This window comes from Lissotriton helveticus, chromosome 4_1 (assembly GCF_964261635.1).
Source record: "Lissotriton helveticus chromosome 4_1, aLisHel1.1, whole genome shotgun sequence".
Classification (NCBI taxonomy): Eukaryota; Metazoa; Chordata; class Amphibia; order Caudata; family Salamandridae; genus Lissotriton; species Lissotriton helveticus.
Genome location: NC_136063.1, coordinates 828,220,636 through 828,240,472, shown reverse-complemented (window position 1 = coordinate 828,240,472; position 19,837 = coordinate 828,220,636). Strand labels below are relative to the sequence as shown.

Here is a 19,837-nt window from a genome sequence, read left to right as displayed (position 1 = left end):
GGGTATGGGTTATGGGTGCCAGGGGGGTAATTTTCGGGTTCAGGGCGGGTATGAGTTTTCGGGGAACAGGGGTAATTTTAGAGTTCAGGGTGGGCATGGGTTTTGGGTTGCTGGGGGCAAGTTTAGGGTTCAGGGTGGGTATGGGCTTTGGGGTGCCAGGACCATAATTAATTGTAGGGTTCAGGGTGGGTATGAGCTTTGCAGGGGCTGGGGTAATTTTAGGGTTCAGGGTGGGTATGGGTTTTGGGGTGCTAGGGGATAATTTTAGGGACCAGTGCGGGTATGGATTTTGGGGTGCCACAGAAGAAAGATGGCTGTGGCACAACAACCCTATGGTGTATGAGATCAAATGCGACCTGCTTCCTGCCCCCCATGGCTCCTCCTCCACCCCAGTGTTTCTTGTGCCCCACCTGGCACACATCATGTTGGAGGATGGTGATGACGTTAACATTTTGCCACCTTCCCCCCCCAGGAAAGATTTCTGCGGACGCCCATGGCCCTGGTCAAGCAGCAACACAATAGTAGTCAGGGTAAGGCTCAAGCGATCCTCAAATTAACCTGTGCTCAACCCCCTGGTAGCTTGACAAAGAGTAGTCAGGCTTAACTTAGAGGCATTGTGTAAAGTTGTTGTGCACCACTTCCAACAGTAAAACAGCGAAACACCATACAAAAGATCCCACACCAGGTTAGAAAAATAGAGCTTAGTGTAATAAATAAAATAAGACCAAAAATGACAAAAATCCAATCAGTAAAACTGACTTTAGTTGTGAATTTTGAAAGAATAAACTGTAAAATAGTACGTAGAAACAGAAAACACCAACCACAGCTGTCTGATCGCACTAGAGTTCAGGCCAACTGTGATGATCCCGGATTGCAAATGTGCCTTCCAGTGGTTTAATTTCTCAATCATTAATGATTGACAAAGGTCTTCGGCTAGAGGAAACATGGAGCACTCATCTACTATTACCATGAGGTAATGACCATTTGCAAGGGGTCCAAAGAAATCAACTGCAATTTTCTCCCAAACGTGTCTTGGATGATCTGACATGTTCAACAGATGCTGTGTTGTTTTGGGAGGTAAACAGTTACACAAATAACGAGCCTAGAGCTCTCTCTCTCAACTCGCTCAAGCAGGATGAGGGAACAGATATGAACCAGGACAGCTTCCTTTGTGGCGACAATTCCACGATGTCCCAATCCAATGACTTGATGTTGTGGACTTTGAGAAATGACAGTTCTCGACCCTCGCAAGATAATCCCTTCTTGTGTAACTGACAGTCCATTCACCACTTTCTTTAATTTCTTATCTTCACTGTCTTTATCAAGAGGTCAAGTGTGTGTTCTCCTGGATTGGTGCATGGTACTCTTTCCCACAGCCTTTACATTGATTGATTGATTGATTGAAGGCTTTATTCGATAAAAACATATCTTATAGCAAATTACAACACAATTAAAAATTCATTTTTTACAATACCCTATTAGAACAATGATACTCAATAAAAACAAACGTTAAAATTCAATTTAAGAACAGTCTTTTAAATAGATAACAAGAGCCTTTTGGTTCGGATGGACCATGCCCATCTTAAAAATTTAGATACACCACATAAAAACAGAGTCCGGGTATCCGACTTCAGAATATGTAGGGCCACAATATGGTGCCGAGTGCCTAAGTCACTGCAGATTGGTTTCAACCAGCAATGTCTTGGTACTGCATATGCCGGGCATTCGAACATCAGGTGGGCAACAGACTCAACTCGTGACGTACAAACGGGGCAATAAGGTGAGGTCTGAGGCGATGCCTTCCAGCACGCAGTCAATTCATTTACTGGAAGGGTGCCCACTCTAAATTTAAAATACAGCGCCCGGTCGGTTGGATTGGTAATGATGTCAAGGTATGGTTCATAGACGGGCACGTCTTTAAGCCTCAGAAACTCGGTAGTAGTTCTACCTTGCTTCGAGTTAGAATTCTTACTACTGGTTATCCAGTTCCAATACAATTTTTTAAGAGTGGCCTTCGGGGGAGCAGTTCTAGATTCCCAAGCGTCTCCGAGTCCCAACTCGCATAGTAAAAAATTGACATCTTTTAACCACTTAATTTGTGACCATTCATGCATTGACATTACCTCCAAAAGACCTTCCGCGTAGGAGGCCAGTTCAGGGACACGCCACAGCCGTGCCCAAAGGAGCAATGGGGGAATTTGGGCCTGATCTTTGATCGAGCGACACCCTATATCTAAAAGCAACGGTAAGGAAGGAGTACTCATTGGGAGAGCCATAAGATCCTTCAGAAATTTATTCTCGGATCTGGCTAACAACACCGTATTACTGTGCCCCAGAGTTCTGCCCCATACAAGGCCGCACTCACCCCTCTGGCTTTATAGATTTCAACAACCGAGGCAATTGGTTTGGTTGTAGAAGAGTGCTGCTCTTTAAGAAGGGACCCTAGTATTCTCTTATTGCTGATAAGCATTTTTTGAATGTGTGCGTTCCACTGCATAGAGTCAGTGAGGCGAATACCTAAATAGTCAAACTTCGATACCCTCTCGAGGGGGACAGAGTTTAAAAATGGGGGGCGACCTAACCGTTTGGGTGGGTTCAGCACCAAAAACTTAGTTTTTCCTGTGTTGATTGTCAGGCCCCTTTGTGTACAAAAGGTATAGAAACTATCCAGGAGACTCTGCAAGCCCACAGGGGATTTGGAAATAAGGAGGGTGTCGTCAGCGAATAGGAGAGTTGGTATACGCTTGCCTGCCAGGGAAGGTGCATCAGATGGAATTTTTAGGAGATGGTCAACCACTCCATTCACATAAAGGGAGAATAGAGTGGGAGCGAGCACACATCCCTGGCGGACACCCCTATTCACTGGAATCCTATTAGTTTGTTGCCCCTGCGTGCCGCACCGTACCTGGGCATAATTATCAGAATGTAACCTCACCAACAGGGACAAAATATACGGGGGCAACCCCATTTCAGTCAGTACCCCCCACAACCCGTCCCGGGGTACTAGGTCAAGGGCAGTCTTCAAATCTATGAATGCTAAATAGAGACTGCCTTTGCCCAGGACCACCACCTTCCAGTAAAGGAGCATCAATCTAAATGCCTGCTCAATGGTCCCTGTGCCTGATCTGAATCAGCTTGATAGTCGGATAGGATGTTGTTTTTATCCACCCACTGAAGCACCCTCCCCAAAACCACTTTCCCTGCGACCTTCTGCGAATAGTCAATGAGGCTTATCGGGCGATAATTGGCGTGGTCGTCCCGACAGCCCTTCTTAAAGATAGGGACGACCTCCGCCCCCTTCCATGAATCAGGGACTGGCGCGCCATTGTTAACAGCATTAAGTAATGATGTAATTATTCGCCCCCACTCAATCGGGTTAGCACGTAGCAAGTCACCCGGGATCCCATCAGGCCCAGCTGCTTTAAGAGGCACCAAGGATCTTATAACATTCTCAACTTCCTTTAGAGTAAAAGGGTGCCCTGTTGATTCCCCTGGACCGTTGGTAGGGATGGAATGAGACAAGGGCTGCACCTGGCTATCTTCCATAGTAAATGTGTATAGGGAGGAAAAGTGGTTAAACCAGCGTTGGCCCGGGATGTTACACGTAATGAGGGTGTTATCTGGCCTATCCCTGGTCCTCACTAAGTTCCAGAACACTCTGGAATCTCTCCCTACACTGGCTGCCTTAAGGTCAGACCAAAACCGGTCTTCCCATTCTTTCTTTGCCTCATTGATAGTCTGTTTATAATCTTTTCTCGCTACCCTAGTCCTAGCCGGGGAGTTGCTTTTGACAGCAGCTATTAACGCAGATTTCTTCCCCCTGCATTTTGTAGTAAACCAGCCCGGAGTATTCTTGCTTCTTTTGCTCTCCGCCACAGTAGGATCCCTAGTTGGGACTACGAACAGATTACCCAATTCCTTGACAATCTCACAAAAAAGAGCAGTCACTTCGTTTTTTGTCAAGGAGGGAGATTCCAATCCGGCCTGTGCCGTCCCCAAGAGTGCCCCTATGGCTTGGAGTTTCCCCTCATCTAGTGCAACCTTACACCATTTTAGCCTTCTCCCACAATTTGAGGGACGAACTTCCCTAATGGTAGCTGTTTTGGTGGGCAAGGTCAAGCCAGACACCCCTGGTCACAGATGGTGTAAGGCCAGGGATATGGATGGTCACTGTCTACTGAGGGCAAGACTTCCATGTCGTCCATGAATCTCCAAAGCTTGAGATCGAGTAGGATACAGTCATCCTAGAGGTACGATTCACCCTGTTAAAAGTGTGGGTTCCTTTATGTCTGAAGTAGTTTTGCCGTTTGCCGCCCTCAACCCAAATTCAAGTGACAGAGAGTTTAACTGTATAGCCTGTTGGGACAACCTCCTTATCAGGTCAATTGATAAGGGTGGAATTCCTCTTCTAGAGTCCTTGTCGTCAATGTCCAGAATGTCGTTCGAGGCAAGGGGTTCATAGGTGCAATTAAAGTCCCCCGCAACAAGTACATACGTGCTAGTGGGACACTGTCCGAGTAAGCCCTCAAGGATTGCGACCGTGGAGGACAAGGATCCCCCCTTAGTACCCCTGGCATAGATATTGAAGATGTCTAAAGTTAACCCTCTCTGAGGCCCCCTGACAGTGATTTTTAATATGTCAGGGGAATTCGTTGCACTCTGCACAATTTGGCACCCCAACGATATATCCACCCAAATAAGAAGACCACCTGAAAGGCGACCTTTCCCGGAGACTGAGGAAACTGATGGTATATGATATGTACTGTAGCCAACCTTGTAGCAAGGCTCCCTGCTCCAGGTCTCTTGGAAGATACAGATAGAGTGGGCCTCCACCAAGGTATTCCAGTTGGGTAAAGACAGATTCCGGGAAATACCTGCAATGTTCCAGCTGAGAATCCTAAGAACTGGATCCGTCACAGCTGGTTCCACAAAGGGCTTGTCCACCAGGGTACCAGCTCGCTGTGGAGACACTTCCAGAATTCCCTCACCTGCATCCCTACCTTTGTCCTTTTGTATGAAGCAAATGGCATGAGGTATCTTCAGCCCAGGACCAGGGGATGTGGGGTCAGGCCACTACAGGGGTTAGGCAGGGGACCAGAAAGTGCACTGACCTCACCCAACTGACTAAACTTCGGTGTTGATAATAGGCTCAAAGATAGGCCCGTGTCGTGGTTATGGGCACCACGTCAATAGCTACAGCCCCTCCCAAAGCTTCCAAAACCTATGCTTGAAGGGTAATCCCGAAAGGAAACGTAGCTACTGGGAAGAAAGATATTCTTTTCTGTACCCCGGGGTTGGTAGGGGACATTCTGTTGTCCTACAGCACTGATATAGAAGTAACTTAGATCAACTGCGCCCATACCTGACCAACCGCCCTCAACCTGCCAGTTGCAGATGAACTGTGCAACCCGGACATCTTTAAAATTCACAACAATACAGTCTCCCTGGCAGTCCTTATACCTTTTACCCACCCACCCCACCCTTCTGACATGGAGGATCTGACCATCCAACTCACTTGGTAATGGTCTGTTCTCCCTTAGCCAGTGCATGGTTTTGTTTTTGAGCTCCTGGTAAGATTCCGATTGGTCTCCCTTCAGCTGCGGAACTCCAATTAGCACCGCAACATTAGGCCGACAAGCTGGCGGGAGATCAATCGTAGGGAGTCTTGGGGCACTATTAGATTCTAGGAGGGGACGTTGGGGATTCGCCACGGGATTACGGTTGTTACTACCCTCGGCGACCCGTTTGGGGATGTTATTCTGCCTTGGTGTCCTCTGGTGAGTGGTTTTCTTCGATACACTGTGGGGGGGGGGCTAGTTGGATGTTGCCCATTCACATTGGCCAACTTGGGGCTAGCCGCCTGAACACTGGTGAGAGGTCCGGCTAAAACTGCTCCTGGCATCCCTGTCTTAACTGGCAGAGTTACGTCAGGGATTACTGGCGCCCGCACTGTAGCTATGTCCTGGCCCGTGTCCGAGTTTCTACTCTGCTCATGGACTGCCCGGGAAATCTTAGCATGTAATTTAGTTAGGGATTTAAGAGAAAAGAAGTTGTCCAGAGTAGCCTGCTCGAATCTATCCAGCCTCTCAGCCACAGACTTCACCCTTTCCAGCACTGGGAGAATCAAAGATTTTACCAATTTCTCGATTTGGGCTACAAGTGGGCTCGAGGGTGGAAAGGCTAAGACAGAAATAGGCTCGAGACTACCAATCTGATATTGTGTTGTGCAGGCATGCTCTAATTGGGTCGGGTTCGTGAGCTGGGCACTTCCTGCAATTAAGTTTGGTGTCAGTTTGGTGTCAGTATCAATGACTTTGCCTCCTTCTTCGACTCTAAAATCTCGCGAATACTGGACTCTCTCCCCAGCATCACCCCCCATAACTCCACTGATACTGAGGTCTGTATCAACAGCCCGCGGCTGTCCTCCTTTAGAGCAACCTCCCTCATTGAGGTCTCCGCCACGTTAGCCAAAATGAAAAGCGGCTCTCCTCTTGACCCAGCCCCGGCCAGACTATTAAAAGCTGCCGCCCCCAGCATAGCCTCTACCATCAGGGATCTCATCAACATCTCCTTGCGCCAAGGCACAGTGCCGCCCAACTGGAAAAATGCGGTTGTCAAAGCCCTGCTAAAAAAACCCCATCTGAATCCTGACGATATGTCTAACTATAGACCCATTTCACTCCTTCCCTGCATCAGCAAGATGGCGGAGAAACTAGTTAATTCCCAACTCTCCCAATTCCTTGAGACCAACAAAATCCTGCGCCCATCTCAAACTGGCTTTAGGCCCGGCCAGGGCACGGACACAGCCCTCCTCTCCGTCATTGAGGAATCAAGGCGCATTCTGGATTCAGGAGGATCAGTGGCAGTGATCCTCCTGGACCTCAGTGCCGCCTTTGACACGGTGGATCACCATGTCCTTCTACATCGCCTGGCCAGGGCAGGAATTGTGGGCTCAGCACACGCCTGGATTAACTCCTTCCTATCAGGCCGTTCATTTCAGGTGTGGGACGGCAACTCTCGCTCAGACCCCCTTCCACTCACATGTGGAGTCCCGCAGGGGTCCTCGCTTAGTCCCACCCTGTTTAATGTTTACATGGCCCCCCTGGAAGACGTCGTGACCCCCTATGGGATCAAAATTGTCAACTACGCTGACGACACCCAACTTGTCGTCTCCCTCTCCCAGCTGGACAAACACCCTGACAGCCTGCGGAACTGCCTCCAAGACATCTACTCCTGGATGTGCGAATCTTCCCTAAAATTGAACGGTTCTAAAACCGAAATAATGCTCCTGGGCAACAAATGGTCATCAATTCCCGCTTCGGTGTGGCCGGACACCTTTGGTGAGATACCCACTCCAAAGTCAGAAGTCAAAACGCTAGGCGTTTGGCTGGAACCAAGCCTCACCATGAAGACCCAGGCAACCAAGACCGCTGGATCATGCTTTGGCCTCCTGCGGTCAACCCGCAAAATTCTCCCTCTCCTTCCTCCGCTATCCAGGAAACTGCTGGTTCAAGGGCTCATCCTAGCCAGACTCGACTATAGTAACGCCGTCTACCTCGGTGCACCGGAGTTTACCTTAGCCAAACTCCAACGGGCACAACACGCTGCGGCAAGGATCATAATGGACCTCCCCCCCAGAGCCTCTGCCAAATCAGCCCTCAAGGCCCTGCACTGGCTCCCTGTCCGCCAACGAGTTGAGTTTAAGGCAATGTGCACCAGTCACAAACTCATTAATGGTGCCGGCCCGGCCGCCCTGAAAGACCTTGTCGCCCCCTACAAAGCCCCTAGGGCACTGCGCTCGGACGACGAGCATTTGGCCATCGTCCCTAAATTTAAGAAGGCTCGGACCGGTGGCCGTCGCTTTTCGGTCAAAGCCTCCTCAGGCTGGAACACACTGCCTCGCCATCTGCGTCTGGAACCCTGCCACGCCCTCTTCCGGAAAAAACTAAAAACTTTCTTATTCCCCAAATAGTCCTCCGGACCCCCCTCCTCTTTGGTTATTCACAGCTCTATAGCGCGGGGATGCCTCCGGGTCACCAGGCGCTTTATAAATTTATAAATAATAATAATAATAATAATTGCTTGCTTTCTCTCCTCCCTCCGAGAATTCCCTATGTCCAAAGTAGCCTTAGATTTAAGCTTTTTGGCCAAATGAATTCGCCCCCCTTTTTTGCAGCTTGTGACTCTCTTCCTTTTAGCGGGAGGCAGTCTCAAGCCCTCTACTGCCGCTGTCGGCTGATTACCTGGGTGACCCTTAGATAAGTTCAAATTGCCTGGCTGTACTATGGTTTCAAAGGGGGGCATTGGTATTTCAAGATGGGTGCAGAAGGCTGGCCTGATGGGCACTAGCCCATTTAGCCTATCCAAAATTTCCCTAATGGCACCCACGTTATTTTGGGTTTGGTTCGGCGAAACCCCGTCTGCGTGCACTATCACATTAGGAGGGGAAACTGCTAGGGCTATTGGCCCTAGGGAGGAACGCTTATGGTGAGGAAGGTTAAGTGAAAGACGGCGTTCCGTGATGGCAATTTCCTTTTCTAGCACAGAATATGCTCGGTGATGAACTGATCCATCGTTCCACTTACACAGCCACCCCCCACCCTCCCAAGTTTCCCTGACCTGGTTGTCATTGGCATGGGAATATAGCTGATAGGGAAGGGGCCAATACCCCGAAAACAAAAAGTACAATTTAGGGAGTGAATTATGTACAAATATATCCTAGGGTTAATAACAAGAGGTTAGGGGGGTGGCCCTGCCCTGCCTCCTTCGGCACGTGACGGCCTTGGACGGTCCCGCCCTTGTCCCGGTCTTCTCCCGGGATGCTCCCGCGCAGCGGAAGACCCGGTCCAAGATGTAGAGCTCTCGGTGTCCTGTCGGCGGGGCTGGCAGCAAAGGCGGGACCAGGAGGGATGGGTCTGGCAGGGACTCCTGGGATAGTGAGTCCCTGCTCTTGCCTCTCACAGCCCACACGAAGGTTGAAAAGCGCCCCACAGTCCGCGGCTCCTGCACACCCAGGTGAGGTGAGATAACGCTCCCATCGACGCTGGAATCGAAGCGGCACCCGCGGAGCGGGTGCTGCAAGTTGTGGGTATGGTCCGCTGTCCGCAGTTCTCTGCACCCGGCAAACAACAAGTAATAATGTCCCACAAGGTAGGGGAGGCAAGGTGGTTTAATCTTCTCGGCGTCCTGTGGGCGGGGCTGGCAGCAAAGGCGGGACCAGGAGGTATGGGTCTGGCAGGGACTCCTGGGATAGTGAGTCCCTGCTCGCGCCTGTCACAGCCCACACAAAGGTTGAAAAGCTCCCCACAGTCTGCGGCTCCTGCACACCCAGGTGAGGTGAGATAACGCTCCCAATGAAGCTGGAATCGAAGCGGCACCCGCGGAGTGGGTGCTGCGAGTTGTGGGTATGGTCCGCTGTCCGAAGTTCTCTGCACCCGGCACACAACAAGTAATAGTGTCCCAAAAGGTAGGGGAGGCAAGGTGGTTTAATCCTCTTGGCGTCCTGTGGGCGGGGCTAGCAGCAAAGGCGGGACCAGGAGGTATGGTTCTGGCAGAGACTCCTGGGATAGTGAGTCCCGGCTCGCGCCTTTCACAGCCCACGCGAAGGTTGAAAAGCGCCCCACAGTCCGCGGCTCCTGCACACCCAGGTGAGGTGAGATAACGCTCCCACTGACGCTGGAATCGAAGCGGCACCCGCGGAGCGGATGCTGCGAGTCGTGGGTATGATCTGCTGTCCGCAGTTCTCTGCACCCGGCAAACAACAAGTAATAGTGTCCCACAAGGTAGGGGAGGCAAGGTGGTTTAATCCTCTCGGCGTCCTGTAGGCGGGGCTGGCAGCAAAGGCGGGACCAGGAGGTATAGGTCTGGCAGGGACTCCTGGGATAGTGAGTCCCTGCTCAGGCCTGTCACAGCCAACACGAAGGTTGAAAAGCGCCCCACAGTCCGCGGCTCCTGCACACCCAGGTGAGGTGAGATAACGCTCCCACTGACGCTGGAATCGAAGCGGCACCCGCGGAGCGGGTGCTGCTAGTTGTGGGTATGGTCCGCTGTCCGTCGTTCTCTGCACCCGGCAAACAACGAGTAATAGTGTCCCACAAGGTAGGGGAGGCAAGGTGGTTTAATCCTCTCGGCTTCCTGTGGCGGGGCTGGCAGCAAAGGCGGGACCAGGAGGTATGGGTCTGGCAGGGACTCCTGGGATAGTGAGTCCCTGCTCGCGCCTGTCACAGCCCACACGAAGGTTGAAAAGCACCCCACAGTCCGCGGCTCCTGCACACCCAGGTGAGGTGAGATAACGCTCCCACTGACGCTGGAATCGAAGCGGCACCCGCGGAGCGGGTGCTGCAAGTTGTGGGTATGGTCGGCTGTCCTCAGTTCTCTGCACCCGGCAAACAACAAGTAATAATGTCCCACAAGGTAGGGGAGGCAAGGTGGTTTAATCTTCTTGGCCTCCTGTGGGCAGGGCTGGCAGCAAAGGCAGGACCGGAAGGTATGGGTCTGGCAGGGACTCCTGGGATAGTGAGTCCCGGCTCGCGCCTTTCACAGCCCACGCGAAGGTTGAAAAGCGCCCCACAGTCCGCGGCTCCTGCACACCCAGGTGAGGTGAGATAACGCTCCCACTGACGCTGGAATCGAAGCGGCACCTGCGGAGCGGATGCTGCGAGTCGTGGGTATGATCTGCTGTCCGCAGTTCTCTGCACCCGGCAAACAACAAGTAATAGTGTCCCACAAGGTAGGGGAGGCAAGGTGGTTTAATCCTCTCGGCGTCCTGTGGGCGGGGCTGGCAGCAAAGGCGGGACCAGGAGGTATAGGTCTGGCAGGGACTCCTGGGATAGTGAGTCCCTGCTCAGGCCTGTCACAGCCAACACGAAGGTTGAAAAGCGCCCCACAGTCCGCGGCTCCTGCACACCCAGGTGAGGTGAGATAACGCTCCCACTGACGCTGGAATCGAAGCGGCACCCGCGGAGCGGGTGCTGCTAGTTGTGGGTATGGTCCGCTGTCCGTCGTTCTCTGCACCCGGCAAACAACGAGTAATAGTGTCCCACAAGATAGGGGAGGCAAGGTGGTTTAATCCTCTCGGCTTCCTGTGGCGGGGCTGGCAGCAAAGGCGGGACCAGGAGGTATGGGTCTGGCAGGGACTCCTGGGATAGTGAGTCCCTGCTCGCGCCTGTCACAGCCCACACGAAGGTTGAAAAGCTCCCCACAGTCCGCGGCTCCTGCACACCCAGGTGAGGTGAGATAACACTCCCAATGACGCTGGAATCGAAGCGGCACCCGCGGAGTGGGTGCTGCGAGTTGTGGGTATGGTCCGCTGTCCGCAGTTCTCTGCACCCGGCAAACAACAAGTAATAGTGTCCCAAAAGGTAGGGGAGGCAAGGTGGTTTAATCTTCTCGGCCTCCTGTGGGCAGGGCTGGCAGCAAAGGCAGGACCGGAAGGTATGGGTCTGGCAGGGACTCCTGGGATAGTGAGTCCCTGCTCGTGCCTGTCACAGCCCACACAAAGGTTGAAAAGCTCCCCACAGTCCGCGGCTCCTGCACACCCAGGTGAGGTGAGATAACGCTCCCAATGACGCTGGAATCGAAGCGGCACCCGCGGAGTGGGTGCTGCGAGTTGTGGGTATGGTCCGCTGTCCGCAGTTCTCTGCACCCGGCAAACAACAAGTAATAGTGTCCCAAAAGGTAGGGGATGCAAGGTGGTTTAATCCTCTCGGCGTCCTGTGGGCGGGGCTGGCAGTAAAGGCGGGACCAGGAGGTATGGGTCTGGCAGGGACTCCTGGGATAGTGAGTTCCTGCTCGCGCCTGTCACAGCCCACACAAAGGTTGAAAAGCATCCCACAGTCCGCGGCTCCTGCACACCCAGGTGAGGCGAGATAACGCTCCCACTGATGCTGGAATCGAAGCGGGACCCGCGGAGCGGGTGCCGCGAGTTGTGGGTATGGTCCGCTGTCCGCAGTTCTCTGCACCCGGCAAACAACAAGTAATAGTGTCCCACAAGGTAGGGGAGGCAAGGTGGTTTAATCCTCTCGGCGTCCTGTGGGCGGGGCTGGCTGCAAAGGCGGGACCAGGAGGTATGGGTCTGGCAGGGACTCCTGGGATAGTGAGTCCCTGCTCGTGCCTGTCACAGCCCACACGAAGGTTGAAAAGCGCCCCACAGTCCGAGGCTCCTGCACACCCAGGTGAGGTGAGATAACGCTCCCACTGACGCTGGAATCGAAGCGGCACCCGCGGAGCGGGTGCTGCGAGTTGTGGGTATGGTCCGCTGTCCGCAGTTCTCTGCACCCGGCAAAAAACAAGTAATAGTGTCCCCAGCCTTTACATCTGTCCAACGCTATGTCATTTACCTTCATGTGGAAGGGAAAATCCACATCAATAAGACAACTTCTTCTTCGGAGACATCACTTCACGGCCTTCTATCTTGTGTTTTTTTTCACTTTTCATATTCAGTGCCAATTCATTCTGAGTTCCTCCAGCCTCCATGTCAGCAGCTTGTTTGTCGGCACGTTCTTCAGCCCTGACTGCTATTAGCACACGCTCCAGACTGAGTGTCTCTATCAGCATTTGGCGTGTGAAGGGATTGGACAAGCACCCATCTATGACTCTGAGATGAATGTTTCTTTTTAATTGAATTTGTTGAACTTACAGTGTTTGATGAGCATTTCAAGTCTTTCAACAAAGTCATCCATCATTTCACCATCTCTCTGTCTCTCCTAACTTAAGATGTACCTTTCAAAGTCAATGTTTGTCATCGTATTGAACTTAGGTTTAATGCCGTCGTGAAATTCTAGTAAGATACTCTGTCCACCTGTAGTATTTTACTTATCACTTCCTTTACTCCCTCTCCTGCTAGGTTCTTAAGATGTTTGATGATCATTTTGTCATCGGTTCTTTCTAGTGCATCAATAAAATCATCAAAGGTTTCTTTCCAAGCAGTTTATTGGGTGCCAAGACTCTGATTTTTGTGGTATGAAATCAATACAGCTCTTTTAAGAAAACAGCAGCATCATACCTTGTGCTGGTTTTTGCAACTGCTACTAGAATTATATGCTGGTGAGGCCGTACTGGACTTACAGCTGCCTCTGGCCCGGTGTCATGACTGTGAGCATCAGCCCACTGACTAGTGCTTGGGCCACCACGCACAACCGGAGGTGGTAAGACCCCATCTTCTTCTTTGACAGTGAGCAGCTGTTTTTCTTCACCCCTCTGAACCTTTTGAAATGTACCTAGTTTTCTCCACCTTAAGCCTTCCTTTGCATTTATGTGCTTCCCGCACAGCATTCTTGTGCATCTGGCTGTCACTGGTTGTTGCGCTTTCTGTACCTGACAGTCACTGCCTTTAACATTAACGTACTATATGAATGATGGCTCTGCGTTAATTTGTTGCATCGCACTACTTATCTCGGTCGTATTAGAAATTTTCTAACCACCATAAATGAAACTCTACATGGGGCCTTCACTTTCTTCGAACATCTCGTACTGTCTGGAGTTTCGATTTGACCCCACATACGCTAACCGTCGATGCTTCACTTAGACTGAGGTGCATGTGGCAAATACAAGCAGATTGCTGGACCTCGGCAAAGTGTCTGGGAGAGCACGCCTCCACTCCTTGAGTAGTGGGATTTTCATAACCTCTAGCTCATCAATATTTGCAGCATCCTTCATATGCCCGTTCATATGTAAATGAATAACGTCACACATGGAGCTCAGTATTACACATCTTTACCACTCAGAGAGTAACCGGTAACTGAGAAGCACTGCATCATGAATTTTATTAATCACACCCAATCACTTATGTCATTAGACTATGGAGTCCATTATGGACCATAGGGGTCCCACACTCTATAATACACCTGACACTACATCACCTAACAGGGTTCTGTTTGGAGATCTAAATCTCCTCATTCAAGGTGGAGACCTTTGCGCAGATCTACAGCAACATTTTAAAGAATCTGCAGCATGATTCAGCTCCATAGAAGAATCGTTTATGGGAGCATTGGCCTTTTTCACGATGCTACTTGTGAGGCACCCCCTGCATTAGCCTTGGACACCTGAGGTGTGTTTTTTTTTCCCTTTTGGTCCGTCTCTTCTGAGTGAACCTTGACCGTAGCATTTGTTTGCCCACTGTTAAAGTAATCATTGTCTACTTCATCTCTTGTTTTCACCGGGACTTATTTAGTTCCACTTACACAGTAGTGATTTCAAGTATCGGGGACTCTTCAATTGACAATTAATTATTAATGGATAAATGGAGAAATCCTGACTTCATTCGGAGAATATGATTATAGACCAGCCCAGTTGAAGATTCAGTAAGAAAGCTCTCTTCTCCTGCCAAATGAGGTCCTTTTCTTGTTGCTGCTGCTGCATAAAGTGTGACTATCGTGAGTGTATGTTTAATAGTTAAAAGATGCAGACTAAGTAACCTTCTGGGTAGCTCTGCTGCAGTATTAAGAACTTGACCCTTGAATTTGTTTCCAGAAAAACAGCAATTCCTGCTTTTTTACTAGAGTCAAAAGAGAAATATTGTCTATGAATGCACGTCATCACACTTGGGCAAAGTCTTTCTTTAAGAGATGAGTCATGCAAGGCAGTGCTTTCGATGTTACTAGACTCCGCAATTGGAGTTTAGTAACATCAACAGCACTGCCCTGCATTTAGCTGGGTCTTTGAGACCTCAGACATTGAAGCTTTGCCATTTAACCATGATGTAATGTCAGTTAGTAAATGTGTTCACAGGACTGCTTATTGGCTTAGTATTAGGGCCAAAATGTGCTTGCATGTGGGAGAACGTGCTTGAGCTAGTGAGTTTGTAGCCAAAGCCAGTGATAGGAGGGTATACTGAACTGGGGAAGAAACAACAGGGTAAACTGCTCTCCCTATTGGAGCAAAGTGCATTGATTACAGTAGGAGCAGTGGGTCAGTCGAGGTGGAGGTGTGAGATCGGTTCAGGACTAAAGTCATCTTGTCCACCAAGACCAGTGTATGCAAATAAGCAGAGGAAGTGCCAATCTCGTCCAAGCCAAGACTCTCCACCAGGCAATGCAGAGGAATACTGGATCATGCCAGGGAAGCTGATGGAGGACCCTGCTTTGCTAGGGTAGTGTGGGTCATGGAGGGATCAGTTAATGATTCATGGTCTGAGTCATGGCTTTGACAATGATGAAGCAGGGATGGCCTTTCATGGCAGCTCTCTTCAGATGTTGGCTTGTGAGCAGTTTCCCTAGAGGTGCATCTGGTCCATCGGGCATATCACTTGATCGGAGCATCTCTGAATTCGTGAGATGTTGAGGGAGGGTCTTCTGTGACTTCCGGTGGACCCAGTATTGAGTGGGCCTTCCTCATGATGCAGAATGTGTTTTTAAATATTCCATGGAAGCAAGGCAAAAGATTTGGCCCCATGTGTACTTTGTCCCCTCATCTTGCAGGAAGATAGTAGCCGGTTGCAGGAGGTGGTGTGTCTGAAATGTGATGGGTGAGAAATCCTGGTAGAGACATATTTTGTTTCCCTCATAAGTTATTGGGCTACTGCTAAGTGCAGGATTCAGTATGTCCTCCTTCTGTCTGAAATGATGAACACAGGTTAAAAAATCTTGTGAGGTGTTGGAGGGGCCCAAGAGCAAGCCAACCCAGTGAGTAAGGTGTTTATTCAGTCAGTCTCTGCAACTCCTAGAGTACATTTCCAAAGAAATATGCCATGTATTTATCAATGCCATTCCCCTCTGCTCCTGACTCTGCCATTGTATGTAATTACCGGCATATGGGGCACTCATTTCATAGACATGCCAAAATGCCAGGCCAGGCACATTTAATGTAATTAATGACACTGGGGGACTCCTACTGCACATTCTGTAAAAAATGGGGTCAACTCCTGTGCAATGTTAGTATCCACTGACTTAGCACACTAATGGCTTTTGAGACATTTGTTTGTGAAAATTGTGCTTTAGAATGCACCTTTTAACTCCATGTTGTTCAAACTTTTCTCAGAGGGAGCAAAGCACCCACCGCTCTAAAGAAAGTCGGGTTTGCTTACATCACTCGCTCACTGGAATTCCAGGCTAGTATCATGCGTCACCACTCTTAAAATTCACTGAACAAAACTGGTGAGGACTGGTTACAGAACTTGAACAAATGCCTGCTGGTGCAAAAGCTATTCCCAGTAAAATGGATGACAGAGAAGTTTTTGGGACATTGGAGACAAATGCATTGGGGATTGCTGTATGGTGAGGGAAAGACAGGACTCCCTGTTGGAGCATTTTTGATCGGAAGTCTTGTTAGATTCTTAGATAAACTGTGATATATGTGTTGTAGTTGGAAGGCAGGGTTATCATTTAACTGTCATGAGCCATTGAGGTAGGAGGTTTGCTCTTAATTCCACGGTAAACCCTTAGGTTACAATTAAAGCTGGTAGGGCTTGTTAGTGCTCCATTCTCTCCCTGACCATAATACATTCCCAGGCTTCATCCAGCACACAGATCCATCACTCCATGCATCATCACATTCTCACAAAACCCACACCCAACATTCTACTGGTCCAGTCAACTCATGTATACACTGATAGGTCTTGTCACTTCAGTATGCTGGGCAAAATCTCTTTGAAAGTCTAGTAGATGATGTCTCACTTTCAATGTATTACATCTGCTTGTTGTTTTGTTGTAGATACGAAAATCAAAAAATGTTCACATACAAAATAAAGTTGATTATAATTTTAATCAAACTGTACGAGTGCTTCCTAGCTGGCAGATGAACTTATGACAGATGGAACAGATAGACAAAACATTTTAAGTGTTAGCTCACATCAGAGGGAATTATGGTTCTTATTGGCTCAAAGAATAGGTACAATGGCATTTGAATTGTAAACTAAAAATCCTTTAAACACACATGGATAAATAAAAAATAAGAAAATAATAAATAAAGCAATTGCAAAGTAAAGTATTGGACAACTAGTGCAGAAAACGAAGTGCACTTCTTTGTAGGCGGATATGCATATGCAAATAGGTTTAGTAAAAAATGCATTTACAGTGATGATAGACCAAGGATGAAGTGGGTTGACCTACTGACCATGCTGTATGCTACTATGGTTGGAAGAAAAAGTGAATGGCTGATGAACAGACCAATGTATGAAGAAATCAGGCCCTAACCTCCTATCTATATGTATGTATTTATTATTTATGAATAATTTGAAACAATAAGTCTAGCGACAAAGCTAATGATGTCTCTAGAACAAATCTAATGAAAGAGATCAAACGTACTCAAACTTTTCAAATAATGTCACATGCCTGTCTATTTTAAGAAGATCGTTATTACTCAGAAATAGAAAAACACCAAACATCACCAAGAGAATTGAAAAATGTTGTTCTAGCACTACACGAGCACTATGTAAATCATACAGAGTCTTGTTTTAACATAGTTTAATATTTTCTGGTGATATGGAAACCTTGGTAATTGATAAGACCACATTGGATTTAAATTGCATAGATTTTGGAAAATGTGCTTAGACTAAAGCAGTTTGTGGTTCTCACACCATCTGCATGAATGTAGCAGACAGAACAGCTGCAGGTGTCTGCAGGGATTCATCCTTCTACCTGCAGGAAAACAACACAATGGCACAATCACCTGCATAGGTAACATCACTCTCAGGCACTAAAACAGATGGGACCCAAAAGTTTTGGGTAGATGTAAACTCAATACACTTCAAAACCTTGACTTCTTGGTTGAGTCTATTGTTGAGGACAAAATTATATTATTATTTTCTCACAACCTTTACAAGTATTTTACAAATATTGATGAATGTGCTCGTTCGGCCGCCACCTGTGGACCTCACAGCATCTGCACCAACAAACCAGGAAGTTACAGTTGCATGTGCATGGTAGGGTCACCCCTCCACCTGCAGGAAAGAAACAGAAGAGCACAGTCAACTGCATAAGTAACATCACTCCCAAAAAAAAAAAGAGATGGACACCTAAGTGTTTTTGAGGGATGCAAACTCAAAACACTTCAAAACTTTGTCCTCATGGTTTGAGCCTGTTGTTGATGCAAGGCATAGCGTTTGGTCTCATCACAAGATAATACATATTTTGCAGATATTGATGAATGTGCTCAGACTCCCGCCGCCTGTGGACCAAACACTATCTGCACCAACACACCAGGAAATTACAGCTGCAGGTGCATGCCGGGGTTTATCTTTTCGCCTGAAGGAGAGCAAACAAATGGGAGAATCAACTGTTCAGGTAACAATCGCTAATCTATAGTATATGAGATCTTGGATTTTTCATCAGTCTTTCTTTCAAAGTATGAAAAAAAGGAATGTTGCCTCTTAGTTTAATTTTTATTGTAATGAGGAATAGTTTATAATTGTTGCACAGGCGGGATTTTCTTTCAGAATAGAGGTGCTATTGTCATACAACTAAATTGTATATTAATTGTAGAGTGAAAGGATTGTGGGATTTGACATATGAAGAATCTAAGAAAGTCTGGCAAATTGCTTTCCCTGCATCCTAACATGACACAGTCAGTGTTTTCTCACATTCATCAATGTTTATCCTAGTTACAAATTTAAAGTCCTGGGTCCAAACATAACCAAAGTAATGGCCCAGCTCTGCTCTTAGCCAGGGGTGCTTTTTGCAGCAAAGTGAGTTAATGGGCTCCCTTCCATCCTTTTGAGTATGTTGTTTATTCAGAGGCATTATTTACAACAAGGGGTGGTGATGGACAGAGTCTCTGAATTAAGCAGAGTACTCTCACCCAGTCAAGAGATCAGGGCCAGATCCAACACCGTTTTTTAGCTCATTGCACCATCCCAGTTTCAGAACCTGGCTGTATGCAAACTAGTCTGTCCCTGGCCCAGTGCATCATGGGAACAGGGCAGACCAGACTACAAAAGCCAATTCTTACACTGGGAAGGAAACAAGCTTCCGGGGACCGGTTTCTGCCATTTCAGGCGTCTTCGGCCCGGCTTGCTTGAATCCTGATGGTGCAATGAGCAAGGGACTCACATCTGAGTATACCCTTCCACGCTCATCACCACCCCCTTTTCTGTATCGTTTTTGGTCACTATAGGTGTGGCAGGGTATACTCAGACATGAGTCCCTTTCTCACTGCTCCATCAGGATTCAAGCAAGCCGGGCCGAAGAGGCTGAAATGCCAGAAACCGGTCCCCGGTAGCTTGTCTCCTTTCTGGTGAAGAATTGGCTTGGTAGTTTGGTCTGCCCTGTTCCCATGATGCACTGGGCCAGGGACAGACTAATTTGCATATAGCCAGGTTCTGAGCTGGGATGGGGCAGTGAGATAAATAACGGTGATGGATCAAGCCCTGATCTTTGGACTGGGTAAGAGTGGTCTGCTTAATTTAGACACTCTGTTCATCACCACCCCCTTTTCTGTATCGTTTTTGGCCACTATAGGTGTGGCAGGGTATACTCAGACATGAGTCCCTTTCTCACTGCTCCATCAGGATTCAAGCAAGCCGGGCCGAAGAGGCTGAAATGCCAGAAACCGGTCCCCGGTAGCTTGTCTCCTTTCTGGTGAAGAATTGGCTTGGTAGTTTGGTCTGCCCTGTTCCCATGATGCACTGGGCCAGGGACAGACTAATTTGCATATAGCCAGGTTCTGAGCTGGGATGGGGCAGTGAGATAAATAACGGTGATGGATGAAGCCCTGATCTTTGGACTGGGTAAGAGTGGTCTGCTTAATTCAGACACTCTGTTCATCACCACCCCCTTTTCTGTATCGTTTTTGGCCACTATAGGTGTGGCAGGGTATACTCAGACATGAGTCCCTTTCTCACTGCTCCATCAGGATTCAAGCAAGCCGGGCCGAAGAGGCTGAAATGCCAGAAACCGGTCCCCGG

The 19,837-nt window shown here is 48.7% G+C and overlaps 2 long non-coding RNA genes across 3 annotated transcripts in view; one reads left to right on the top strand and one right to left on the bottom strand.

The window, feature by feature from the left end:
- LOC144828889 (uncharacterized) overlaps positions 1 to 19,837 on the bottom strand; it is a 164,660-nt gene that overhangs the window by 21,430 nt on the left and 123,393 nt on the right. The window contains exon 3 of one of the 2 annotated variants that reach the window (XR_013610553.1): positions 16,739 to 17,875. The exons of the other annotated variant lie outside the window; for it this stretch is intronic. This is a non-coding gene — a long non-coding RNA (uncharacterized LOC144828889). Of the gene's footprint in view, positions 1 to 16,738; positions 17,876 to 19,837 lie in introns of those variants that run through there. 2 annotated transcript variants of the gene reach the window in all.
- The window catches only part of LOC144828890 (uncharacterized), a 31,350-nt gene that overhangs the window by 4,807 nt on the left and 6,706 nt on the right, over positions 1 to 19,837 (top strand). The window contains exon 2 of the long non-coding RNA XR_013610555.1: positions 18,072 to 18,218. This is a non-coding gene — a long non-coding RNA (uncharacterized LOC144828890). The remainder of the gene's footprint in view (positions 1 to 18,071; positions 18,219 to 19,837) is intronic.